The sequence below is a fragment of the Elephantulus edwardii genome, unplaced genomic scaffold (genome assembly GCF_000299155.1).
Source record: "Elephantulus edwardii isolate Elephantulus edwardi_28Jun2011 unplaced genomic scaffold, EleEdw1.0 scaffold00093, whole genome shotgun sequence".
Classification (NCBI taxonomy): Eukaryota; Metazoa; Chordata; class Mammalia; order Macroscelidea; family Macroscelididae; genus Elephantulus; species Elephantulus edwardii.
Genome location: NW_006399843.1, coordinates 9,595,215 through 9,622,425, shown reverse-complemented (window position 1 = coordinate 9,622,425; position 27,211 = coordinate 9,595,215).

Below are 27,211 nucleotides of genomic sequence, written 5' to 3'. Positions count from 1 at the left end.
GGAGTTTAGGGCTGTTGTACATAGGGTCGCTATGAGTCGCAGGCGACTTGACGGCACGTAACAGCAACAACAACAAACAAGAAACATGCTCAAAATATGTGAGAAGAAGCTTCATCATCTTTGCCTCCAAGGAACACTCTGCCTGCACTTTCTCCAAGACATATTTAGCAGTCTGTGTGGGGATAAAATAGTGTTCAGTTTGGTTGTTCATAGGGTCACTATGAGTTGTACTTGACTTGATGGCACCTAACAACAAAAGCTATTTGTATGTGTATGAAGTAAATGAAAAATACCCTGGCTTGAGTCAAGCACACTTTAGTTTTCCAAGTGACATCTTTGCTTTTAAACCTTTAAAGAGATCTCTTGCAGCACATTTACCCAGTGCAGTATGTCATTTGATCACAAAGCTCTAGTCAGTCTGAACTTGTTAGAAGAGCCATGCTTATTCTGTCCTCTGAATCTCTGCACAGGAAGTTCTGGTGGCTTAATGGAGAGAAGTTAAACAGCTAACGAAAGGTGGTTCTGAGGGAGAAAGGTGGACAATCTCCTCCAGTGTGATTTAAAGCTTCTGAAAACCTTCTGGAGGGTCAGCTACGAGTCAGTTCCAACTCGAGGCACCTTACATCAACAGGCTTCTGTACAGGCCATTTCCCTTGCTTGGTAACTTCTAACCAAATCTCAAGTCCTAGTTTAACTTCCCTTTTGCTTCAGGAAACCCTTTGCATTGGACTCAAAGCCCTACTCAAAACTGCCCTAGCAGTGCTTTTATCTCCTTTTACTGTAACACACTTCTTGTTTGTATTTTTCACTTGATTCTAAATGCCATCATGGCCAAGGCCGTGCCTGTTCTGTTCTGTAGTATACTGTTCTGTAGTGTATTTCCAGCATCCAGCATGGTGCCAGGTGCTTTAGTCTTGTCTAAGCATAAGAAATGGTGGAAGACTCATCATCAACCTGTGTTATGCAGATGACACAACCTTGCTCACTGAAACTGAGGAGGACCTGAAGCGCTTGCTGCACAAGGTCAAGGACTGCAGTCTTCTATATGGATTGAAGCTCAATATCAAGAAAAAAAAGATTCTCACCACTGGGCCAATTGGCAGCATCAGTATGGATGGTGAAGAGATTGAGATAGTTAACACTTTTCATTTACTTGGTTCCACAGTCAACACTCTTGGGAACAGCAGCCAGGAAATCAGGAGACGAATTGCATTGGGAAAGTCAGCTGTGTAGTACTGAGGAGTAATGATGTCAGGCTGGAGACTAAGGTGCACCTGATCCGGGCTATAGTCTTCACGACTACCTGCTATGCATCAGAGAGTTGGACAGTGAATAGGATAGAAAGAGAATTGATGCCTTTGAGTTGTGGTGCTGGAGAAGAGTGTTGAATATACCATGGACTGCTAGGAGAACAAATAGGTTTGTCCTGGAGAGGGTGAAGCCAGAATATTCTCTGGAGTCAAGGATTCTGAAGCTTCATCTGACATACTTTGGGCATGTTGCAAGGAGGTCCTTGGAGAGGGACATCATGTTTGGGAGAGTGGAGGGACAGTACAGGAGAGGAAGACCCTCAATGAGATGGATCGAGTTTGTGAGTGGAGTGGTGGAATGAATGTGTTTGAGACAGCGAAGTTGGCACAGGATAGAATGGCGTTTAGGACTCTTGTACATAGGGTCGCTATGAGTTGCAAGCGACTCGATGGCACATAACAACAACAGCAACAACAACAAGCATAAGAAAATTAATCAATGCTGCACCTTTGCCTATAACTGCTTCTGCTTGGTTCACTAAATATTAAGTGTACGTGATGAGCTGGACAGACAGTCCCTGGGCTCAGGAACCTACCTGCTGTAGCCTGAAGAGATTGTGTGGGCAGACATCATATCATGCAAAACAGGAAAAAGTGGCTTGTGGCAGCTCTAGGCAGAGTCTATTGCACCAGAGGTCTGAGTCCTAGAACCCTAGTTCTTCTTCTTCAGTCCAGGCGGCTGACTGCTCCATAGCCAGTCTGCCCTCGGTTGTCCCCAGTATGTGTGTCTGCCTTAACCCAGAGCTTTTCCTGATTGACGTTTCTGCCTTTTCTGTGGCTTTCTCAGGCTCAGCAGGATTGGTATAGGGGGAGAGAGGTGAGACCCCACCCAGCTTAACCAGCAAGAGGGTCCAGCCCAGACCTGAGAAGTAAGTCCTGTTGAGATATTAATATTCTGAGGAGGAAGCTGGTGATTACATTTTAGACTTGCAGATGGGTTTGGTAAATAGGCTTTGCAGAGAGGTGGGACAGACAGCTGGACTCACTGAGTGATAACACTGAGCAGCAGCACGTGGTGATTAAGGAAGAGATTTGCTCCCCCAGAATGAAGACCCTCCAGGGGCTGCTTCCTGGGGAGAAGATCTTTTAAGTGAATTCATTTTGACAGTTTTTCCTTCCTTCAGAGTAGAAGTCCCTGGGCATTGCTTTTGCTCACTCTCTCTCTGAGGACGAGAGAGAAATCTTCCTGAAGAACATGACAGGAAAGTACACACTCATGCACTTTATGCGTGCCTGTGGCCGGGGGTGGGGTGGGGTGGGGATCCATTTATTCACTCCTTCACCTGTTCATTTACCTAACATTTATGGTACACTTGTTCTGTGTCAGGTGCAGATGGTCAATGGCAAATTTCATATGTCAACTTGGCCAGGCTGTTGTATTTAGCTGTTGAGTCAAACATGAGCATACGTGTTGTAGATGAAGCAGTTACCTGTGATTACATCTGTTGGCCTTCTGTAGAGCACATTACCCAGGTCACATTTCATCCCATCAGCTGAAAGTCTTAGCTGAAAGCAAGAACAAACAAATAAACAACAACAAAATAAAAAAACAAAACACCAAGGAGGATAGGCTCTGCCTCCAGATTAGAAAAAAGATGTTTTATCAAAACTCTCTTCTTCTTTCCCCAATGCCTGACCTGTGGATTCTGGAAGTGCAGGAATCTCCAGTTTATCATCTGACATAGATTTTAGGCTTGTCACATGAGCCAATTCCTTAGGGCAATGCTCTCTTCCTGTCTGTAGGGAACCCTGACGAAGGTAGGTAGTGTGCTGGATTCCGGGAAAATTGAGGTAAGACATTCCTTCCCTCCTCTTTCTCACTCCCATGGTCAGTGTCCACAATGAAGACAGGGACATCCTCAGCTAATCAGCTGTCCTTGATCATATTACTTTCTGTTCCAAACCAAGGTCAGCATAGAGGAAATGCAACATCGACAGAGCATGGGGCAGTCTTCTGACCATCTTTGTCTTCCCACTCCCTTTCTCTAAAGGAAAGAACACCATGTTGGGGAACCAGAAGCTCTGGATATATTACAGCACTTTGGCTGGATGAGCTCATATGGTGCCTGGTGAAAATTAGAAACATGTGCTCCTTCCTCAAGACACCTCACTGCCATCTGCTGGAATATTGTCACGCGCATACACACACACACACACACACACACACACACACACACACACACACACACACCTCTGCATGACTACAGTAAGAAAGGAGCCTCTTAAATGTGTCCAGGATGCCGCCTGGCTCGCCACGTGGTCTTAGTGTGTTTCGTTATGGGCGACCTTGTGGATCCATGGAGCAGTGGTTAGTGTCAGATTATCTTCTATGCACAGCAACAAACACTTGGGAAGCTAAAATCATTTCTATTTGACATTCACATTCATTAGTTTGGGAGTGGCTGAGGATGGAAATGTACACCATTTCCAATTACATGTGAGAATCTGACTAATAAGTGTGTAGAAAGTTATCTACAAGGTCTGATTTTCTGTTCTCTCTTCCTTATCAGTATCTCTTACCTCTATTCCATGCTGGGGACAGATAGCATCATCACTCAGACAAATGCAGACCTTCTAGCCATGTGTAATTCCCAACTCCTTGGTTTCCAGGACTCAGATGTTCATTGCAAGACCTCTTGTGCAGCATTTTTGTTTGAAACTCATTGCCTTATAATTTAATTTAAAGGATGAATCTCTGGCCTCAAACCCCTTTGTCCACAGAGGAAGTAGATAAGCAAAGCAATAGATTTAATCAAGAAAAATTGGAAACCTGGGTTTGTTTTGAAGAATACAGAGGATGTTTATTTCCAGTTCTATAAGGGCATCTCTCTCTCTCTCTCTCTCTCTCACACACACACACACACAGTCCATGTGAGCAAGGAGCAAGGTCTGGGTGCAGATGAGCCAGTGCTTAGCCCTGTAACTTTGTCGTTGTGCTCAGTGACTGACTGTTGGCTGGTGAAAGTGATGGTGGTGCCACTAATGGCTGGGCACCTCTGTCTTTGAGCTTTGGGTTAGTAAAGCTGTTAACTCCTCTAGTCTCCCCAACTCTAATGGTTCTGTGAAAGGATGGATGAGTGCGCACAAGCAAGAATATTCCAGGCATCTGGTAGCTGCAGTTGCAATGGACCAATAGACCTAAATAGATATAAAGGGCTGGCCTAGGAATCTGTGTTAGAGAGAGCACTTTGTCAGACTGAACATCTTTGCCCTGCCTTCTTCACCTGCTACTGGAATGTGGGAACTCAAGCCCATCAGCCTCTGATAAGAGTCAGCCAGCTTCCTGCCCTGAAATTACCACCATGTCCCTTGCATTCATTCATCCTTTGTTTGTTAGAGCCAAGCTCCAAGTAAAAGCAACTTGATACAAACATACCATGATGCCATGGGCATCAAGTTTAGTCAACACTTCTCAACATAGTGCTGGCTGCTGGGACAATGGGACGTGATGCCAGGCTGAGTTCCAGGGTCTCTGGGGAGGGCCAGTGTATTGGAGGTTGAGAGCCCAAGGATACTTTACTGGGTCTTAGTTAGTGTCCACAGATCCACTTGAGTGCTGAATAAATAGAAGTACTTTATCAGGCGTGTTAGGACCTCAGCATGGCTTCTGGATTCAAATTACTGATTTTTTAGTTAGCAGCCAAGCACTTTAACAACTATGATACTCAGAGTCCTTCACAAATAATACCACAAACTCAAACCTGTTTATGTTGAGTCAATTCTGACTCATAATGACTTTATCCTGGGTTTCTGGGGCTGTAAATATTTATATGAGGAGGCTGTTCAACTTTTCCCTACAGATTAGCTCATGATTTATAACCACTGACCTTTCTGTTAGCAGTGAAACACATAACACACTATGTTGCCAGAATATGTACAAGTACTTTTAGATGTTGTTAAATTAAGCATCTGGACACTGGGAAGTGATCTTGGGTAATTGAGGTGGGCCTGGTACAATTAGGAGGGTCTTCATTAGAAGGAGTCAAGAGAGTCAAAGAGGGGAAAAATGTCATGTCACAGGGAAGTAGAAACTGGATTCCATGGCTGGAATGCTGGGAGCTTCTGAATGCTTCGGAAGACATGGGGTGGATTCTTCCCAGTGGCCTCCAGATGAAAACGGCTGTGCTGACATCTTGATTTTAGCCCCATGAGACTCGTTCCAGACTCCTGGAATCTAGAGCCATGAGAGAAATCTACTTCATTGTTATAAGCCAGTAACGTGGAGGCTTGAAACGGCAACAACCAAAAAAAAATATAGTTAGAAGATCTTTTCCTGTATGCTCTTTTCCAGTCTTAGGCAAGTAACTCACCTTTTCTTTTAAGCCTCAGTTTCCATATGTTTAAATCGGTTTATTGGTAGTTCAGCAGTGGAATTTTCATCTTCCAATGGGAGATCAGGTTTGACTCCAGGCCAAGGCACCTAATTCACAGCTACTACCCATCTGTTAGTGCTGGCTTGCAGGCTGCTACACTAAAAAGGTTTCGGTGGAGCGTCCAGATGAAAGGAAGTGCAGGAAAAGGCATGGTAGCCAAGAGGCACTCTGCAGAACAGAACGGTCCGATCACGAATGGATTGTGAGGATGGTGTAGGGGCCTCTATGAGTAGGGAGCTGATTTGACAACTGCTAGCAACAGCTACTATCACCGCTAGTAGTACATATCTCAGCGGATTTTAAAGGTTCACAGAGTTAACATGTAAACCAGCTGTACACAGACATCACATAACAGATTAGAGTCATTATTTCTTCAGACTACACTGGATGGAACACTCCATTTCCCCTCCTTCATATTTTTATTGGTATGCATATAATTATTCATATACATTTTGTTTCATTCATGTACATGCTATTGTTGTTGTTATTAGGTGCTGTCAAGTTGAATATGACTCATCCCAACCTTAAGAACAGTTGATTGGAACCCCATCCTATCCTGTGCCATCTTCAAACTTCCTGACACACTAGAGCCTATTGTGATAGTCACTGTGTCAATCTACCTGGTTGAGGGTCTTCCTCTCCTTCACTGACTCTCCACCCTTCCAAGTATCATGTCCCTCTCCACGGAATAGCTTCTCCTAGCAACATGCACTAAGTATATGAGGTGAAGTCTCATCATCCTTGCCTCCAAAGAGCACTCTTGCTGCACCCTCTCCAAGATATAGTTGTTTGTTCTTTTGGCCCTCCTTGGGATGATCAGTGTTCTTCTCCAACACCACAACTCAAAGGCAGCAATTCTTCAGTCATCCCAATTGTCCAGCTCTCAGATGCATAGCAAATGATTAGAAAGACCATGGCCTGACTCAGATGCACCTTAGTCCTCAAACTGACATCATTACTCCTTAATAATTTGGAGAGGACTCTAAATGCCAACTTTCCCAATGCAATACATCTCCTGATTCCTGACTGATGGTACCAAGGGTGTTAATTGTGGATGTATGTAAGATAAAGTTGTTGACAGTTTTAGTCTCTCTATCCACCGTGATGGTGCCTACCAGTCCAGTAGTAAGAATCTTTGTTTTCTTGACATTGAGTTGCAATCCATATTGAAGGATGCATTCCTTGATCCTCTGCAACAAGTTCGTCAAGTTCTACTTGCTTTCAGCAAGCAAGGTTGTGTCATCTTCTTAACGGAGATAATTGATGAGTCTCCCTCCAATGCTGATATCACATTTCTCTTCCTAGAGTCCAGCTTCTTGAATAATTTGCTCAGCATACAGATTGAATAGGCATAGAGAGAGAGACACACTCACTTCTTAATTTTAATTCGTGCAGTGTTTCCCTGCTCTATTCACACAACAGCCTCCTACTCTAGGTATAGGTTCTTCATAAGCACAATTAAGTGCTCTGGGATTCCCATTCTTCTCAATGTCAGCCACAACTTGTCATGGTCCACACAAATGTAAAAAAAAAAAAAGTCAAATGCCTTAACATAGTCAAGAAAGCATGAATAGACTTTCTTCTTGTATTCTTTACTTTTAGCCAGGATATATCTAACATCAGCAATGATATCCCTGGTGCTGTACCCCTCTCCTAAATCCTGCTTGAACTTCCCCATCTATGTACAACTCTGTTAGCTGTTTTTGAATGATCTTCAGCAGTATTTTGCTTGCACTTGATATTAATGATATTGTAGAATAGTTTCCACATTCAGTTTGATCATCTTTCTTGGGAGTGGGAACAAATATGAGCCTCTTCCAATCCATTAGTCAGATAGCTGTCCTCCAAATTTCCTGGCATAATCTGGTGAGTGCATTCAAGCCTGTATCTGTTACTTGAAACAAATCAATCGGTATTCCATCGATTCCTGGAGCCTTATTTGTTGCCAATTCCTTCAATGCAGCTTCCACTTCCTCTTTCATTATCATTGGCTCCTGTTCATATGATACTTTCTGAAATTCTTCAGTATCAATCAGTTCTTTTTGGTGCAGTGTTTCTGTGTATTCCCACCTTCTTCTTTTGTTGCTTTCTGAGCCATTCAATATATTGCCCATAGCATCTTTCAGCATTACAACTCTAGGTTTAAATTTGTTTTTCCATTCTTTCAGCTTGAGAAATGCAGAGCAAGTGTCCCATATACATTGCGGAGTTTTCTCCATGTGTGTTTTTCACGCTTTCCTTCATTGGCATTATGTTTCAAACAATCATTCTTATACATTATCTTTTATAAAATTAATCACCATTGAACTATACCCACCATTGACCTGTATTTTGAGGTCCCCTCCAGATCTTTCCTATTTCCTCTACCTCTTCCCTCTACCCACCAAATTATGTGGCCCTATGATTTTTACCCACCCATCCTCACCCCTCTGCTCCCACCACCCCTTCCCTCCTTGGAGTCTTACACATATTTTACTAGTTACCTTTCTATTTTAACAATAATAGTTTTATACAGTATTTATCCTTATGAAACTGAGTTAGTTCACTCAGCAAAATGTTCTCCGGTCTCTCTCAAATTATGTAGTATTTTTTTGAAACTGTAGCTCTTGAGTGCTGCATAGCATTGCATTATGTGAATGTATCATAATTTCTCAATCCATTTGGTTGTGGTTGGACATTTGGGCTGTTTTCATGTTCTTGCAATGGTGAGGACTGCTATGAACATTGATGTGCAAATCTCTGTTTATGTCTCAGTTCTAATTTCCTTGGGGTTTATTCCTAGCAGTTATCTAACTGAGTTATATGGAGTTTCTATGTTCAGCTTATTGAGGAAATGCCAAACTGCCTTTGAGAAACACTCCATTCTTACTTTGCCTTCCTTTCCCCTCACCTGACCTCCTTCCAGGACAGTCCTTCTTTTTCACCTCTTTTTCTATAGCGCAGCAATAAGTCTATTGGAATATCTCAGGGTGAAGGTACTCATCCTCTCCAATCCAGCGCAAAAGCATGAGTTTTGGATCCACTAGCTGCTGTGTGGGAGAAACACGGGAAATCACCTCCCATGTAATTTATTGCCTTTTAAAACCCACTGGTGGGTCAGCTATAGGTTGGTTCCAACTTCACGGTTCATAACAACAACAACAACAACAACATCAATAACTCAGAAAACGGGTTATTAAAACAGTGTAGTAGACTACTGGCTGCACTTAACATTCACAGATCTTCATTGGTATTGAAAGTTTATTTCTTTTAACCAATGGCCACCAACATGATTCTGAATGAAAATTAGCCCTTGTGTGTCAGAAAAAGTTTTGATGGCATAGTTCATAGTGAGTTGTGCTGCTAACTCAAAGCAAAGATGTTTCTGGCTGTTTCAATCCATCAGTGGCTCTGGGGAAGAAAAATGGGCAATTTCCTACCATGCAAGTAGAAAATCCATTGGAGGGTCAGCTCTGAGTTGATTCTGACTTAATGGCAATGAATTGAGTAATGATATGTGTTAGAGTACAACTGTGACCTAAAGGTTCTCAGGGGCTGAACTGTTAGAAGTAGATTACCAGATCTTTCTTCTAAGGTGTTTTGGGTAGACTTGAACTGCCAACAGTTTGGTTAAGCAGCAAAGCTCATTAACTGTTTGCACTACTCACGGATGTGATTAATAAATTGTTATTATTGTTGTTATGTGCCATAGAGTCGCTTGCGACTCATAGCGACCCTATGTACAACAGCTCTAAACTCTGCTCTGTCCTGTGCCAATCTCATTGTCTCTGACACACTCATCCCGATTGCCCCAGTCACTGAATCAATCCACCTCCCAGAGGGCCTTTCCCTCCTGCACCTGCCCTCGACCCTCCCAAGCATGATGTCTTTCTTCGATGACCGGTCCCTCCTTACAACATGACAAAACTATGTCAGACGAACCCTCAGAATCCTTGCCTCCAAGGAGCAACCCAGTTTAACCCTTTCCAGGATAATCTGTTTGTTTTCTTAGCAGTCCACAGTACCCTCAGCACTCTTCTCCAACACCAAAACTCAAAAGCATCAATTCTCCTTCTATCCATTGTCCAGCTCTCTGACGCATAACAAGTGATTGCAAAGACCATGCATGGCCTGTACCAGACGCACCTTAGTCTCCAGAGGCACACTGTTGCTCTTGAGTACTTTAGAGAGGTCCCTAACAGCAGAATTTCCCATAGCAATACGTCTTTTAATTTCCTGACTGCTGGTGCCAAGAGTGTTGATTGTGGAGCCAAGCAGACTAAAGCTGTGAACAATCTCAATCTCTTCACCATCCATCCTGATGCTGCCAATTGGTCCAGTGGTGAGAATCTTTGTCTTCTTGACATTGAGCTTCAATCCATATTGAAGGCTGCAGTCCTTGACCCTCAGCAGCAAGTGCCTGAGGTCCTCCTCAGTTTCAGCAAGCAGGGTTGTGTCATCTGCATAATGCAGATTGCTAATAGACCTTCCATCAAGCCTGATGCTGCGTTTCTCTTCATAGAGCCCAGCCTCTCGGATAATCTGCTCTGCATACATGTTGAAAAGGTATGGAGACAGGATGCATCCCTGGCGTACACCCTTCCCAATTTTGAACCATGCAGTGTTACCCTGCTCTGTTCTGACTACTGCCCCTTGGTCCAAGTATAGGTTTCGCATTAGCACAATTAAATGTTCTGGGATTCCCATTCTTCTCAGAGTCAGCCACAGTTTGTTATGGTCCACACGGTCAAACACCTTTGCATAATCAATGAAACACAGATAGACATTCCTCTGGTATTCCCTGCTTTCAGCCAAGATCCATCTAACATGAGCTACAATATCCCTAGTACCACGACCCCTTCTAAACCCAGCCTGGACTTCTGGCAATTCTCTGCTGATGTGCTGCTCCAGTCGTTTTGGATAATCTTCAGCAGAATCTTGCTTGCATGTGAAATCAATGATATTGTTCTATAGTTTCCACACTCTGTTGGGTTACTTTTCTTTGGAATGGGAACAAATATAGATCTCTTCCAGTCAGTTGAAAAGACAAGACACCTCAGCAGAGCCAAAAACCCCCACCCATACAGGTAAAAAGTGGAGGAACCCCAAGGCTGCGCGAACTCGGTTGGAAACTCAGTCGCAGGAGCTTAGAAAGGACAGAAGGCAGGCGAAAAGACAAGACATTAATAAATTAGCATCATTAAAATAATTAAAATACTAGATATTTTATTGCATGCAAGTATCAAACAACATGTATGAACATATAATGAGTATCACAAGTAAGTCTTTGGATAATTGTGTGTAGCTATATGTTTATGTCCAGATTTTGGAAGGCTGGTATAATACTAAATGTCTATCCTCTGACAGGCTTGGGGTTGGGGTGGAGGGAGGTGGGAAGAGGAAGGTGGGAAGGGGAAGAAAAAAAGTTTTTAGAAACATATCTTTTAAGCAGTTTCATTGAGGTATAATTGACATGCAATAAACAACATTTTTTAAAGTATGTAGCCTGATAAATTTTGAACCCTGTGAGACTATCGACACAATTAAGAGAATAAACAAATTCATTATTCCCTGAATTTCCTTATGTTTTTTGTAATTCATCCCTCCTGTTCCTCTCTAGCCCCCTTTATCCCTTCCTGGCCCAGGCTCCCTGGAGACAACACTCATTTAATTTCTGTCACTATAAATTAACTTACATTTTCTAGAATTTTATATAAATGGGATCACACAGTACATAATCTTTTTTGCCTGATAAGTTTCTCTCAGCATAAGAGACCCATTCATGCTATCGTGTGGATCAATAATTCATTCCATTTTTTTATTGATGAGTAGTATTCCATTGTATGAATAACCACAGTTTGTTTATCCATTCTCCAGTAGCTAGACATTTGAGCTGTTTTCTTATTTGCCTATTACAAATAAAGATGCCATGAGCATAGGTACAAAAGTCTTTGTATGGGCATACACTCTCATTTATCTTGTGTAAATACCTAAGAGTGACTGGTTTATATGGTAGGTGTATGCTTAATTTTTAAAGAAATTAAATTTTTATCCATTGTTTTCTCACTGTATGTTCTCGCCAGCAGTTTATGAGATTTATCTAGAGAGCAGAAAATGGGACATGGAGGCACAGGGCCATCAGTGTCCCTCAGAAAGGGTCACAGGAAGTAAGACTAGCACATCCTCTGACTGTCCCAGAGCATAAAGCAGATAAAGAGCCTGTAGCCCAATCGCATGGAGCCTCTAGAGTCACATTAGGAGCAAGAGGTTAGTTTATTCATTGTTGACTCACATACTGTGATACTGAGAATGGGCTTTATTAGGGAAGTAAGTTGGAGAGTGAAGGAGGCAAATAATATCACCAATGTAAGGCCAGGTTTTAGTCCAGAAGTCTCAAAGCATAATTCCCCAGAACATTTAATCGTGCTAATGCGAAACCTATACTTGGACCAGGAGGCAGTCGTCAGAACAGAGCAGGGTAACACTGCATGGTTCAAAATTGGGAAGGGTGTATGCCAGGGATGTGTCCTATCTCCATACCTTTTCAACCTGTATGCAGAACAGATTATCCGGGAGGCTGGGCTCTATGAGGAGAATTGTGGTGGCATCAGGTTTGGTGGAAGATCTATTAACAATCTCCGTTATGCAGATGACACAACCCTGCTTGCTGAAACTGAGGAGGACCTCATGCCCTTGCTGTAGAGGGTCAAGGACTGCAGCCTTCAGTATGGACTGAGGCTCAATGTCAAGAAGACAAAGATTCTCACCACTGGACCAATCGGTAGCATCAGGATGGATGGCGAAGAGATTGAGATTGTTCACAGCTTCAGTTTGCTGGGCTCCATGGTCAACACTCTTGGCACCAGTAGTCAGGAAATCAAAAAACGTATTGTAATGGGAAAGTCTGCTGTTAATGACCTCTCTAAAGTACTGAAGGGCAACGGTGTCTCTCTGGAGACTAAAGTGCACCTGATACAGGCCATGGTCTTTGCAATCACTTGTTATGCATCAGAGAGTTGGACAATGACTAGGGAGGACAGAAGGAGAATTGATGCGAGTTGTGGTGCTGGAGAAGAGTATTGAATGTACCATGGACTGCCAAGAAAACAAACAGATTCATCCTGGAGAGGGTGAAACCAAGCTACTCCCTGGAGGCAAGGATTCTGGGGCTTCGTCTGACATACTTTGGGCATGTTGCAAGGAGGGACAGGTCCTTGGAGAGGGACATCATGCTTGGGAGGGTGGAGGGACAGCGCAAGAGGGGATGACCCTCTATGAGATGGATTGCTTCAGTGCCTGGGGTAATCGGGATGGGTGTGTCAGAGGCAGTGCGATTGGCACAGGATAGAGCAGGGTTTAGGGCTGTTGAGTCGTAAATGACTTGACCGCACATAACAACAACAACAACAACAACAACAACATGGTTTTAGTTCAGGAGTTAGCTTTTCTTTCCATCATCCAGCAAAACCAACAAAATCTTTAACTATGGCCTTTAACTCAAGGCACTTCTGATTGCACCTTGCCACAGTTTCTCCACAGCAATGCCATAGTCTGTACACCACCATCATCAGAGTCTTGCTTTCACCAAGGTCTTACTCCAGTCTCCCCCAAGTCTTGCTGCTCGGTGTGGGAAGAACTCTTTCTCTTATCCTAGTCTCATGGCTATTGTTGATTTACAAGACTCTGAGCCTGTAGTTAAGGTATCTGGAGAAGAGAGGGGGCTAATGTAATGGCAAGAAGAGCCAGCTTTTAAGCTAACACTGTAAGTTTTGTTTATTAAAAATTTATATGATTGATCTTTTGCCTATAATGCATTCTAACAGGTATGAAGAAATATCTCATAGTTTTAATTTGTATTCTGGTAATGACATGTGGAGTTTCTGAAAATGTATTTATTTTCTATTCTCATATCTTCTCTGATGAAGTGTCTATTCAAGTCATTTCCTTTTTTTTAAAGACAACAAACCTGTTATTTGTCTTCTTACTACTGTGTTTGTAAACAATTTATTCTGGATTCAAGTCCTTTATCAGGTATGAACAGATTTGTCATCTATGACAAGTAGATTTCTTTTCATTTAGCAGTTTTTTTTTGAAGAGCAGAAATTGTTAATTTTGTTGAAGTGCAGCTTATCAATTTATTCTTGATAAGTTGTGATTTTGATATATCTAAGAAATATTTGTCTATACCAAAGACACAAAAATTTTCTTCTATGCTTTCTTCTGAAAGTTTTATTGTTTTAGGATTTATAGTTCGAGTAATGGTCCATTTTAAGTGAATTGTTTTTTGTCATATGCTTTAGAGGGTGTTCTAGTGACTTGGTCAGTAGAGAGTTGTGCAACTAATCAAAAGGCTGCACCTCTGTGGTGGTTTGAATCCACCAGCGGGTCCTTGGGAGAAAGATGGGCAATCTCCTGTGTGATTTACCCTTTGAAACTGACTGGAGAGCCATCTATGAGTTGATCCCAATTCAATGGCAATGAGAGATATCTGAGAACCTCAATCATGACACACTCAGTGTGTAGAAATAGAATAATGTGAAAGTAAAGTCTTTATATGACTCTAGAATCCATGTTGAACTTTAATGCTACTTCCTCTAACAGCATTTCCTTTAACCTTGATTCTCACCTAACCATATACCCCAAAGATGACATTCCTTTTCTCTGAGCTATAGCAGGTACAGGATATCACATTATATTCCAAAAGGTAATTCTCACTATTCTAAAACAAATGCATGATTTGATAACTTGTGCCCAAAGAGTCTTGATGCACAACATTATTGATAAATCTTTTCAAAACATCACAGCTCAAAGGCATTGATTCTTCTTCTAACATCCTTATTCATTGTCCAACTTTCAGATGCATAACAAGTGACTAAAAAGACTATGGCAAGAATCAGGCACATCTTAGTCCTCAAATTGATATCATTACTCCTCAATAATTTGGAGAAGTCATAACAATTTATGGCTAACATTGAGAAGAATGGGAATCCCAGAGCACTTAATTTTGTTTATGCAAAGCCTATATCTAGACCATAAGGCGAGCAGAGCAAGGGAACATTACTTTGTTTAAAATTAAGAAGAGTGTGTGTCAGGGTTGTATTATCTTTCCATATTTATTCAATCTGTATGCTGAGCAAATTATTCCAGAGAAGCTGGGCTCTATAAAGAGAATGTGGCGTTAAGACACATTAATGACCTGTGTTATGCAGATGGCACAATCTTGCTTGTTGAAAGCATGGAGGATTTGAAGCATTTGTTGCAGAAGATCAAAGAATGCAGCCATCAGTATGGAATGCATCTCAAAGTAACAAAAACAAAGATTCTTAATACTGGACTGGTAGGCAACATCATGGTGGATGGCGAGACTGAAACTATCAACAACTTCATCTTAGTTGAATCCACAGGAAATCAGGAGACATAGTGCACTGGGAAAATCTGCAGTTAGGGGCCTCTCCAAATTATTGAGAAGTAATTATTGAGACATGATTGAGAAAGTACTTTTATTAATTGTTGTTAAGAGTCAATAGGTTACCAGAGTAACTCATCTAGCCACTATCATGTGACAACCTGAATGATGTGTGTATTTATGTGCTACCCACCTATCTCTACCAGCTTACCAGTTCTAGATAGCTTACCCTTGTCTTTTAGCCAGTTAGGATTTTTATAACTTTTAGTTCCCACTCCAACTGTACAAAAAGTATCCTTTTTTCTGTTGTCCGACAGAGTGTCCATCTTCATTCTGTAAGTATGGACATCTACTTGGTCCCTCAATTCCTATCCCTCAACAAACCCCTTTGGCTTTTACCTGGCACAGATACATGATGTTGCTCTGACAGGTCAAAGCTATGGCTCAAAGTTAATTCTTTAAAAATGTAGGCATTCTGTTGTTCCAGGACTACTTAATGAAAGTCTGCTTTTTCTCCAGTGCATTGCCTTTCATGTTAGCCAAGCATTTGTTGCCCATCTAATAGATGTCTAATATATGAATGCATATAAATATTGTTATGCACACTCTTGGGTATACAATAAATTATGTGTTTAAGATCATGCATTCTAGAAATTCCAAGATGATTTTGATTTTCAAAAAGTTTCCATTAACAAATGCTCATAAATGAACATATCAAGCTTACCTGTCAACAGTTTGTATCAATATTTATGAAGGCATGATTGCTTGCACTTACAAATGCAATGCCTGGAACATGAAAACCACACCTGACTGAAGCCTGGGAAAATGAACTTCAGCATTTTATATCTGCCAAGTGGTGGAATTTTGCTATCAGGGTGGGGGCCTTTCCAATTCCTTTAACCCTCTCATTTCTCCGCCTCACCATTTTGAGGGGCAGGGTGGGCTTCCTTTGTGCACTGCCCTAAGGGTAGGGAACATGCAGAGAGAACAAAGAATCTCTTTCCTAGGTTTTGAGCTCTTAAGTAGCCTTTTGTAAATCTATTGTTGAGGCAAAGGTATTGAGAGCCTTGGATTTCAATTGTAAGGGCAAGGTGCTCTAGAGAAAAAAGGGTATTTTTGAATTTCAAAAGCTTGGCTTTAAATATCAAAAGCCAAAGCCAGAGGGCTCAGAGCACAGATTTTATATCATAAATCAGACAGTGGAGGAGAACAGTCTCTTTCTTAGCCCAAAAGGAGATAAGATTTCAACTAGGGTTGAGGTGGGGTAGAGGAGGGAGCACTGGGGGACTTGAAAGAGCCTTGGTGATGTAGTAAGTGAAGTGGGGAGTTGCTGACAGAAAAGTCAGCAGTTTGAACCCACCTGTCTCTCCGTGGGAGAGCTACGAAGCAGCCTCTTCTCATAAAAATTTATATCTCTCATGCCATTGACTTATAGCTGACCCTCCAGTGGGTTTTCAGAGACTGTAAATTACACAGAAGCTTGCCCATCTTTCTCCCACAGATTCAAACCGTGTGCCTTAGGGCTGACAGCACTACTCCTTACCCACTATACCGCCAGAGTTCCCTAATATTCCTCACAGCCTAGGGAAGCAGAAAGTTTCCCAGAGTCAGAATGGACTTGACAGCAGCCCATCTATTACCTGCCTTTGCTTTGATTTTGAGAAAGAAGCCCTCGTGATATGATTATTTAGTAGTTAAATCATTCAGTTGCTAACCAAAAATGTTGGTGGTTAGAATAAGGCATTCCTGTACTCATTTATGTCTCACAGTTTCAGGTCAGAAACCCAGGCGTAATGTTGCTGGATTTTCAATTCACTGTCGCACCAGGCTGAAACCAAAGAATCCTCAGGGGTTGGATTCCCCTCTGGAGCTCAGGATCCTCTATGGAGTTGTTGGCCGAATTCAGTGCCTGTGGTTTTGGAATTAAGGTACCTATTTCCTTGATGCTAGCCATGTGGTCTACTCACAAACAGTCATCTTAAAACCAACAGGAGGATTTCTATCCTGTCTGCTATGCAGGTGTCTTATATAATATAGCACATCCAGGGTGTGACTGACATATTCACACACCCTCCCTTGGTTGCTAAGTAACAGAAAGACTAGAGGTTCAAGTTGTGGCCAAAGTGCCCCTTCCGTGTGGTCACCAAGATGTCTCCAGTGTAGTCCTTAAATCTGGATACTTCCCTCTGTTGAGTAATAATAGTGAAACAGAGGCTTAGGCTTTTTCATGCAAACATGGAGAGAGGCTTATTAGGAAAAATATTTTGAAAAGGATTTCTTTTTTTTTCCAAAGGGAAATATGGATACTACTCCTGGGCTCACTGGACAAAAGAATTGTTTGGGTTTATAAAAATTTAGGTGAGAAGCCTCTGCATGTTTATTTACAAGGGAAGATGAGGAATTCTAGGAAATGGCTGGTACAGGAAGAGTTATGATAATTAAGAGCACATACAGCTGGATCATCAAGATGGATGCAACTGTAGAAGCTTCTAGGTCAAGAGACAATTATGGGCTGGCCCATGTGCATTATGTAGTGAGGTCTTCAAATTTGATTCTCCTGTCTGGCGGAGAGCTTTACTTCCTGCTTGGGAAGGTCAGCCCTCAGGCATGAGTGATGCCTCTGTTTGTGCCCCAGGAACGAATTCGATCTGGCTCCATTTCAGCCCACATTTTCAGGAAATTAATCTATAGAGAACAATGCCTTATCATAAAGGAGAGTTAGCAATCCCCAGATGTAAAGGGGTAGCAGAGTTTAAGGCAATTACATGATACTGGAAGGGAATGGAGGTTGAAGTCCCAAGGTGAGCCTTACCCTTCTATTTTAGAGTTCACTATAAGTCCCTTGGAAAAGAGACATAGTGATCTACTTGCAAAAAACTAACCCATGTTCTAACCTAACACATCTGTGATTACTGTGAGTGACATTGCACCAAAACTGGTTCACCTACAAGGGGAGGGGATAACTGAAGGTGAAAACACCAGGAAGGTAGGCATCTTGAAACCATAGTTACAGGACTTGGTGAGGACAAAGATTAAAACCAACCAGGTAAAGGGAAATTTGCTCCTACGGGATCAATTATACTGGGATAGTGGGAAACAACAATTCATATATTGTGATCAAATCCTGTAAATAATTTGTGCAGTGTTGCAATGGCATACAAATTGAACCCTTTCACTCATGCTTGGTTTTCATGAGATCAGTCCAGCCAGTGAATCACAAGTATTCTGTGATCTTGTGAAAGCAGTGGGGTTCCAGAGTTTTCTTTGTCGAGTGGACTCCAAGGAGGCCATTGGCAAAAAAAGAATAGGGAACTTAATTAAGTAAAACACTTTTGACTTTTACTCAAAAGCATAGGTAGCTTAAGTCATAAACTTTTTACTTAAATTATATGAATGTTTGAAATACCTTTGGAAATCATGGCAGGAATGAAAGCCCTCTTTCCTCTGTTCCCATGAATATCATACTGAACTTGGGAGAAATGTGCCTTTGTAACTGTATATTGTTTCTGGGTATATGGGTAAGTGATTATCACTGAAGCTGACATGATGATAGAGTAGAAAGTATATTAGAACTGCAAACTCTGACTTCAAGTTACAGCTCTTTCAGTCTGTGAATTTGAGCAAATCACTCTGCTTTTTTGTCTCTATAAAACAAGGAATTGGAATGAGATGTTCTCCAAAGGTCTTTCAAGCCCTTTCCTGTTCCTGATAATGAGGGAATCCCTAGATTTCCCAGAGATTTAGGACACTGAAGTGTCAAACAGAGATCCGCTGGGCTGTTAGGGCACCTAAGCAACAGTATCTCTTGACAAAGTCAGTTCTCATTCTAATGCAAGCAGACTGTGGTCTTTTTTGTTTGTTTGTTTGTCTATAAATGCCTCTACAAAAAGGAAATGCTTTTCCCTCTGATCTATTAATATATTTCTTTCCCCTCAACACCCTCCTGAATCCTAGAATAATTTCTCTTTTGACCACCAATGCCACCTGGCCAAATATGACCCTGACAGAATGGAATTTGTAACAACATCTGAATTGGTGGCTGGAAATGCAGTCAAATTGGTAGCTGTCCAAATGGATCAGGCAGGTTTGGAACAGGTGAGAATATTTATTCAATGAAGACAAAATTCTTCCAGCCAACAGACCCTGAGTATCTCTGAGAAAATGGGCATTGGTTTGAGCCTTGCTGGGTTTTTGTTATTGTTAGGTGCCATCATATCAATATTGCATAATGATCCTACAACAGAAGGGAACATTCAACAGTCCTGTGCCATCTTCACAACCAATACTGTGCATCAGTCAGTCCATTATTTCAGTCACCGTGTCAATCCATCCCATTGTGAGTCTTCCTCTTTTTTTTATCAGCCCTCTAACAAACATGGTGTTCTTGTCTAGTAATTAGCTCCTCCTGATAAATATACCCAAAGTGTGTAAGACAAACTCTCACCTAGTTGCCTTCCACAAACATTCTGGTTGTGCTTTTTCCAAGACAGATTTATTCATTCTTCTAGCAGTTCACAGTATATGCAATATTCTTTGACAACACAGTCTTTCAAAGGCATCAGTTCTTCTTAGATCTTCCTTATTTATTGTCCAGTCTTTGCATTTGTGAGTCAATTGAAAATTCCATGGCTTGGGTCAAGCACCCCTTACTTCTTAAAAATAACTGGTGGTTACAAGTATACATAAATATTTTCCTTAATGTGTAAGAAGCTCCTAATCTCTGAGAACAGTGGGTTACAGTAGCAGAATGAGTTTCTAGAACTTCTCAGACTCATGTGGTTTTATGATGGGAACCATTGTCAAGAATTTCTGGTTTTTCCCAAGATATATAGGAGCTGGTGTCACCTGAGATAGTGGACCATCTTCTGCCCTATGAGAATCTTTTAGATGGGCCAACTTGGTTTTGCTACAGTTCTCAGTTATTCAATCAAATGCTAATCTAAGGTCTATTTCTTGCTTTTGTGTGCTGTGGAGGCAGAATTGACTCAAACCTGACCTTCTATCAGGTTTTCAGAGGTAGTTAATCACACAGGAGAAGATAGCTCTCCCACAGAGTAACTGGTGTATTGGAACCACATACTTTTGGGTTAACATTGCAATTATTTACCACTAGGCCATGACAGTTCACTTAGCAGATCCAAACCAAGTCCATAAGCAGATGCTCTTAAGAGATATTTCTCTAGATGTCTGGGTTGGCCTGAAACAATCATTTGAAAGGTCTTAAAAGGAGAGTTGAGGTTTTCCTGAAAGAGGAAAAAAAACCCCATACAAATCCCAAACCCTTAGCTATGGATAGCAACTTCAGATCATGTCCAAGGTATCCAATCTCCCTTCCTAAAAGACTGTCTTATAAACTTTAGACTTGTCTAATCAGCCTCCAAATTAGTGTAAACTAATTCCTTGCAATAACTCTTGCAATGTAGATATTTTTGTTCCAATAAACCTCTCCTACTAGTTCTACTACTTAACTTGAACCTTGATACAGAATTTGATGTTGAAAGTTGAGTGAAAATGCATTTTGCAATGAGAAGCCAATCCCAAACCGATCCCGTTAAGTCAATTCTGATCCATACGCCTGCAGGACAGAGTTCACCTTCCCAGAGGGTTGCTAGACTGTAATCTTTGTGGAAACAGACTGCCTGTGGAACAACTAGTGAGTTTGAACTATGAAGCTTTTGGTTAGCAGCTCAGGGCTTAACTAAAGCACCACCAGGGCTCCTTTCTTCTGTTTTGAGGGCAGGCTATGCTAGGCAGAATGAAGGCTCCTTAAAGATGTTTTCGTGCTAATCCCTAGAAATTATGAATACGTTACTGTTCATGGAAAAAGAGAATGAAGGTTGTACAGATGGTATTTAAGTTCCAAATTATCTCACTTGGGATAGGGATTTACCCAATTATCCAGGTGAACCCAATGTGATCACAGGGGTGTTTAAATGTGGAAGAATGAAAGAAAAAGGGATAAACAGTGTTCTATTTGGGCCCACATTGCTGGCCTTGATGATGAAGGAAGGAGTGAGCAGCCTCTAGAAGCTGCAAAACACAAGGAAATGGAATCTCAGGAGAGGGAGGAAGCTACACTAATACCTTGATTTTAGCCTAGTGAGAATTATTTATAACCTTCAGAAGGGAGCTCTAGTGACCTAGTGGGTAAGGAGGAGCTATGCTACCAACTCAAATATAGCTGGTCAAATCCACCATCTTCAGTAGGAGAAAAATGGGTGATCTGCCAAGCAATTTATAGTATTTGAAAATCTACTGAAGGTTCAGCTATGAGTTCTGACTCAGTGGCAGAGACTAGATTTTTAATAATTTGTGATAGCCATTGTTGTTGTTAGAAGCCGTGGGATCTGCTATAATTCACAGTGACCCTATGCACACAGATTTGGACCTTGCCCAGGATCTGAGGCTTGCCTCTGGGTTCATCCTGTTTAAGGCAGTCTGCACTTACTTCAAATGGCTGCACTTTAAATGACTAACACTTCCTGGCTATTTATAAGCTACCAATGCCTAGATTTTGCTTAAGAGAAAGTGTAAACTATACTTGAGAAGATAATGTAAAATGTTATAATGAAATATGAAAAGAGCTGGAGTCCGAGAATGAAAAGGCAATCATTCACTTGGCATTACTCAAGCTGAAAAAATTGAAAAACAAATTCTAGCCTTGAGTTTCAATTCTGAGGGATGCTATGGGCACAATCTTGAATGATACAGGAAGCATGAATGTGAAAGGTGAAAGATGAAGATGAAAGGAATACATGAAATCACTGGTCTAAAAAGAATTGGTTGATACTGAAAAATTTCAGGAAGCACAACATGAACAAGAGCCAATGGCAATAAAGGATACAGTTCAAACAGCACTGAAGACATCAGCAAAAAAATAAGGCCCTAGGAATCAATAGAATACCAACTGACATGTTTAAACTAACAGATGCAGCATTGGATGTGCTCACCAGTGTATGACAGATAATTAGAAGGACAAGTGACTGGCTGACTGACTGGAAGAGATCCATTTGTCCTCCTTCTCAAGAAAGGTGATTCAATAAATTATCGAACAGTATCATTAATATCTCATGCAAGCAAAATACTGTTGAAGATTAATAAAAAATGACTAGAACAGTACAAAGACAGAACTACCAGAAGTTCAAGCTGGCTTTAGAAGAGGCTGTGGCACCAGGGATATCACTGCTGATGTCAGATAGATCCTGGTTGAAAGTAAAGAATACCAGAAGAATGTCTACTTGTGTTTTATTGACTGTACAAAGGCGTTTGATTGTTTGGATAATAAGTTATCACTAACATTGAGAAGAATGAGAATCCCAGAACACTTAATTGTGCTCAGTGGAAATCTAAACCTAAAACAAGCAGCTCTTATCCAAATGGAGCAAGGGAGCATTGCATGGTTTAAGATCAGGAAGGGTGTGTGTCAGGGCTGTACCCTTTCTCCATACCTGTTCAATCTGTATACTGAGCAAACTGTGAAGCTGGACTCTTTGAAGAAGAATGTGGCATCAGTGTTTGAGGAAGGCTCATCAACAACCTGAGTTATTTGATTACACAACTTTGCCTGCTGCAAGTGAGGAAGATATGAAATGCTTGCTGCAGAAAATCAAGGACTCCAGCCTTCAGTATGGAGTATATCTCAATATCAAGAAAACAAAGGTGCTCACCACAGGATCAACAGTCATTGAAACTGTCATTGATTTCATCTTTTTGGATCAACAATTAACACCTGTGGTACAAGCAGTTAGGAAATAAGGAGACATATTGTATTGGGCAAGTTCACTGTCAGGGACCTCTCCAAAATGCTGAAGAGCAATGGTGTAAATTTGAAGACTATGGTGTGCCTGACTCAGTCCATAATCTTCTCAATCAGGCATTATATATCAGAGAGCTGGACAATAAAGAAGAATGGCTGAAGAATAATTGATGCCTTTGAGTTGTGGTGCTGGAGAAGAGTGCTGAATATCCCATCAACTGCCAAAACAACAAACAGATATGTTTTGGAAAAGGTGTAGATATAGTGCTCCTTGGAGACAAGGATGGTGAAGCTTTATGTTTCATACTTTAGACATGTAGCTGGGCGAGACAATTCCTTGGAAAGGACCATCAAACTTGGAAAGATGGGGGGGTCATTCAAGACCTCCAACAAGATAGATTGACACAGTGATTTTAGTAATGGGCTTTAGTGTGTCAGAGAAGATGAGATTCCTCAAGAAAAGGCAGGGTTCAGGTTGGCAGTTCATCTGGTCACACACTATGAGTCTTAATTGACTTGACTGGTAATGCCTAACAACAACAACATATAATGCTACCTTCTATTACCAGTTTTTAAAGTACTTTATTATCTTTATTTCCCCTCCCCCCAAGCTTATCAGCCCTGCTTGCTTAAACAGAAGGACCTGAAGAGCTTGCTGCAGGAGATCAAGGACTGAACCCTTCAATGTGGATTGAAGCTCAACATCAAGAAAACAAAGATTCTCACCACTGGGCCAATTAGTAGCATCATGATGGATGGTGAAGAGATTGATGTAGTTAACAGTTTTAGTTTCTTGGCTCCACAGTCAACACTCTTGGTATCAGCAGCCAGGAAATCACAAAATGAACTGCATTAGGAAAGTCAGCTGTCAGAGACTGCTGCAGAGTACTGAAGAGCAATGATATCAGGCTTGTGACTAATGTGCACCTGATCCGGGCCATAGTCTTCACAATTACATTCTGTGCATCAGAGAGCTGGACAGCGACTAGGGATGATAGAAAAAGAATTGATGCCTTTGAGCTGTGGTGCTGGAGAACTGCTAGGAGAACAAACAAGTTTGTTCTGGAGAGGGTGAAACCAGGCTGCTTCTTGGAGTCAAGAATTCTGAAATTTTGCCTGACATACTTTGGTCATGTTGTTTGGAGAGGGACATCACATTTGGAGAGAGGAGGGACAGTGCAGGAGAGGAAGACCCTCTATGAGATGGATTGATTCAATGATTAGGGTAATGGGAGTTGGTGTGTCAGAGATAGTGAGGTTGGCACAGGATAGAGCAGAGTTTAGGGGTCTTATACATAGGATTGCTATGAGTTGCAAGTGACTCAATGGCACATAACAGCAATAAACAACAATCGGTCGATAGGAATCCCCTGTCATTATGTTGTTGTTTGGTGGTCTGACCAGTGTATCTTTACAGATTTATTTATTATTTTTGCCAACTGATCATCTGAAGAAAATATTTCTCAGGTTTTCTGAGTTCCTCTTTCAGAAGAATGTTTAACTTCATGTTCATAATATCATGTGGAAGAAATCTCTTTTTTTCATATGCAAAGCTTGAAAAACATCTCATAAATGTCTTAAAGGAGATCAAAGCAGGGCAAAAGCAGATTTCATTTCCATTGCTTTTCCTTCCCCCTCCTTTTATCTTCTCCTCCTTCTTCTTTTCTCTTTTCTGCCCTTTCTCCAGTTCCTCCTCTTCCTTCCACATATATTGATCAGTTTCAATTCTGAGTCTGATTCTATTTCAAGTGTTGGTACTCTCAAGTCAACATGACACCCACCCTTCTTCTGATTAGTGAGGGAAAAGGAGAAAGGTAAATAGATAATTGCAATGCAGCAAGATAATCACTAGATGAAGGATTAAAACAAACCCCAAACAAGCACTTGCTGTTGAGTAGGTTTGAACTACCAAACTCTCAGCTAGTAGCTGGGCACATTAGCCATTTGCAGTCACTCAGAGATTCTGTAGCAGGGATTGTTATCATGTGTCAACAAATTGAAATGATTTGTAGCTGATCTTCCAACAGGTTTTCAGAGACTGTAAAGCACACAGGTGGAAATTGCCTATCTTTCTCCTGAGGATCAGCTTGTGGACTCCATGCCTTTTGGCAGCACAGCTCCTTACGATTAAGCTACCAGTGCTCCCTGTAACAGTGATTACTGTACTGTAAATTGAGGGTATATGCTAAAAAGCATTTCTGTCCAGTTTGGAGAGTGCTGGCTGCTGTCACTGATAGATACCTCATATGACAATTAATTTCTTGTGCATATAACAGATGAATATGCTGTGAATATGGACAGATTCTAATGGACTCAAGCTTCTTCTATCCTGCCAATCTTTATAGTGCTTGCTGCCAATTTGTGGGAGGGGAAAAGAAGGCTAGAAAAGTCAGCTACACCAATTTTAACTTAAAACAAACCTGAGAGGAAGTTTGATGTGCTGGGGATGGGTGACTTGGTAGCTTAACATCTGTGAATGGACCACCAGCCTTGCACCCCTGGTAGTCGCCCAGCCCCAAGCCACTGGCCGTGCCCCAGCCCCACCCCCCATTGGCACCCCAGAACCACACAGAGACAGACCAACATGGCGCAACATGGAAAGTGGATTTTGAATCAGAACTTTTGTTGGAACAATTCGTTTCCAAGCTACAGGAACACAAAGCCATGCCATGGACCTGGCCATAGCTGGAAGTTACCAGCTGAGCTGCTGTGGGACTGATCTGGCAGGAGAAAGGTTGGTGGATACTGGCTGAGTTCTGTTAAGCTCCACTAAGATCCAGTGGGTTTGTTAGACTTTGACTGAATTTTTCTGTGCCACCACCGACCACCCATGATCTGGCAGGCTGGTAGGATGATTTTGACTGGGTTTTATTGGGCACTACCAATTGCCTGGGAGAGCACCCAAAGGCAAACCCACTGGTGGGAATTTGGCTGAACTCTCTTGGGCCACGCTGACTGAGGCTATTTCACCGAACTTTTGTGGACACCGAAGACCGGCCAGAGGCAAGTGGATTGGTGGGAATTTGACGGAGTCTTCTTGGGTCCTGCTGGACCCAGGACCCTCCTTGGGCAGGGGCTTCTGTGTGAGGGCTGCTGGGTAAGTGCTTCTGGTCAGGGACTGCTGAGTGAAAACCATTGGGTAGGAGGTGGACAGCTGGATTTTGAGTAGGAGCCCCAATTGTGAGCACACCAGGACAGCTGAGGTATGAGTGAGGTCCCCCAAGTGGTTGACCTGCCCCTGTGGTTGCCCCATCCCTGTGCCTACTGCACCCCATTTGGCTTCACACCTGTGCCTACCCATCCAGTCAATCAACTTTCCTTTTATCTGGAGCACCTTGATCTGACTTACCTACAAGAGGCTGTTCTCACAAGCTCTGAACTGACCTTTTCCTTGAATCAGAAGTTTAGAGAAAAACACAAGTAGGGTAACTGTTCAACTGATTTCTAGAGCATTGTCTTCAGATCAAGAATATATCAATGTCTCGAAGAAAGCAAACTATGCTACACACTACACAAGTGAAAAGCAAGATGTCACCCCCCAAAGGGTGACACAGTATCAATGGATTTCCTGAAGCCAGAAATTCTGACACAGAACTTAAAAGAATAATGACTGAATATTTTCAATAGATGAAAGACAAACTTGAAGAATTATAGGACACTGCAAGCAAAAACCAGGAGCTAAAAAAACCAAAACAAACCACACACACACACACACACACACACACACACACACACACACCCCAATCCAGAACAATGTAGATAAAACAAACGAGTTGTTAGTGGCACTGGAAAAAACCAAGAAACTGTGATACAAAATATAAGGTCCAATGTTTCAGATGCTGTCAACATGATGGAGGGACACATGAGCAGAGCTGAAGAGATGGAATACAGAACGAGTGAAATTGAAGATAAAATTGTCAAAAAAAAGAGCAAAAAGCAGACCCAAAAAGGAAAAAGAAGTAAACCTAAGAATAACGTGGGACACCATCTAGAGAAATAACATGCACATCATTGGAATCCCAGAACAGGAAGAAGCCAGCAAAGGCAGCGAAAAGTTGTGGAAGCATTACTAGATGAAAACTTCCCAAGCATGATGAAGAATGAGAGAATATATATTCAAGAAGCTCAGTGAACAATAACGTGGAACACCATCTAGAGAAATAACATGCACATCATTGGAATCCCAGAACAGGAAGAAGCCAGCAAAGGCAGCAAAAAGTTGTGGAAGCATTACTAGATGAAAACTTCCCAAGCATGATGAAGAATGAGAGAATATATATTCAAGAAGCTCATTTTGTTTCTTGTAGTAATGTTTTGTAATTTTCTTGGAAAAGGTCCTTTGTACTTCTGGTTAAATTTATTCCCAAGTATTTAATCTTGTGATTAG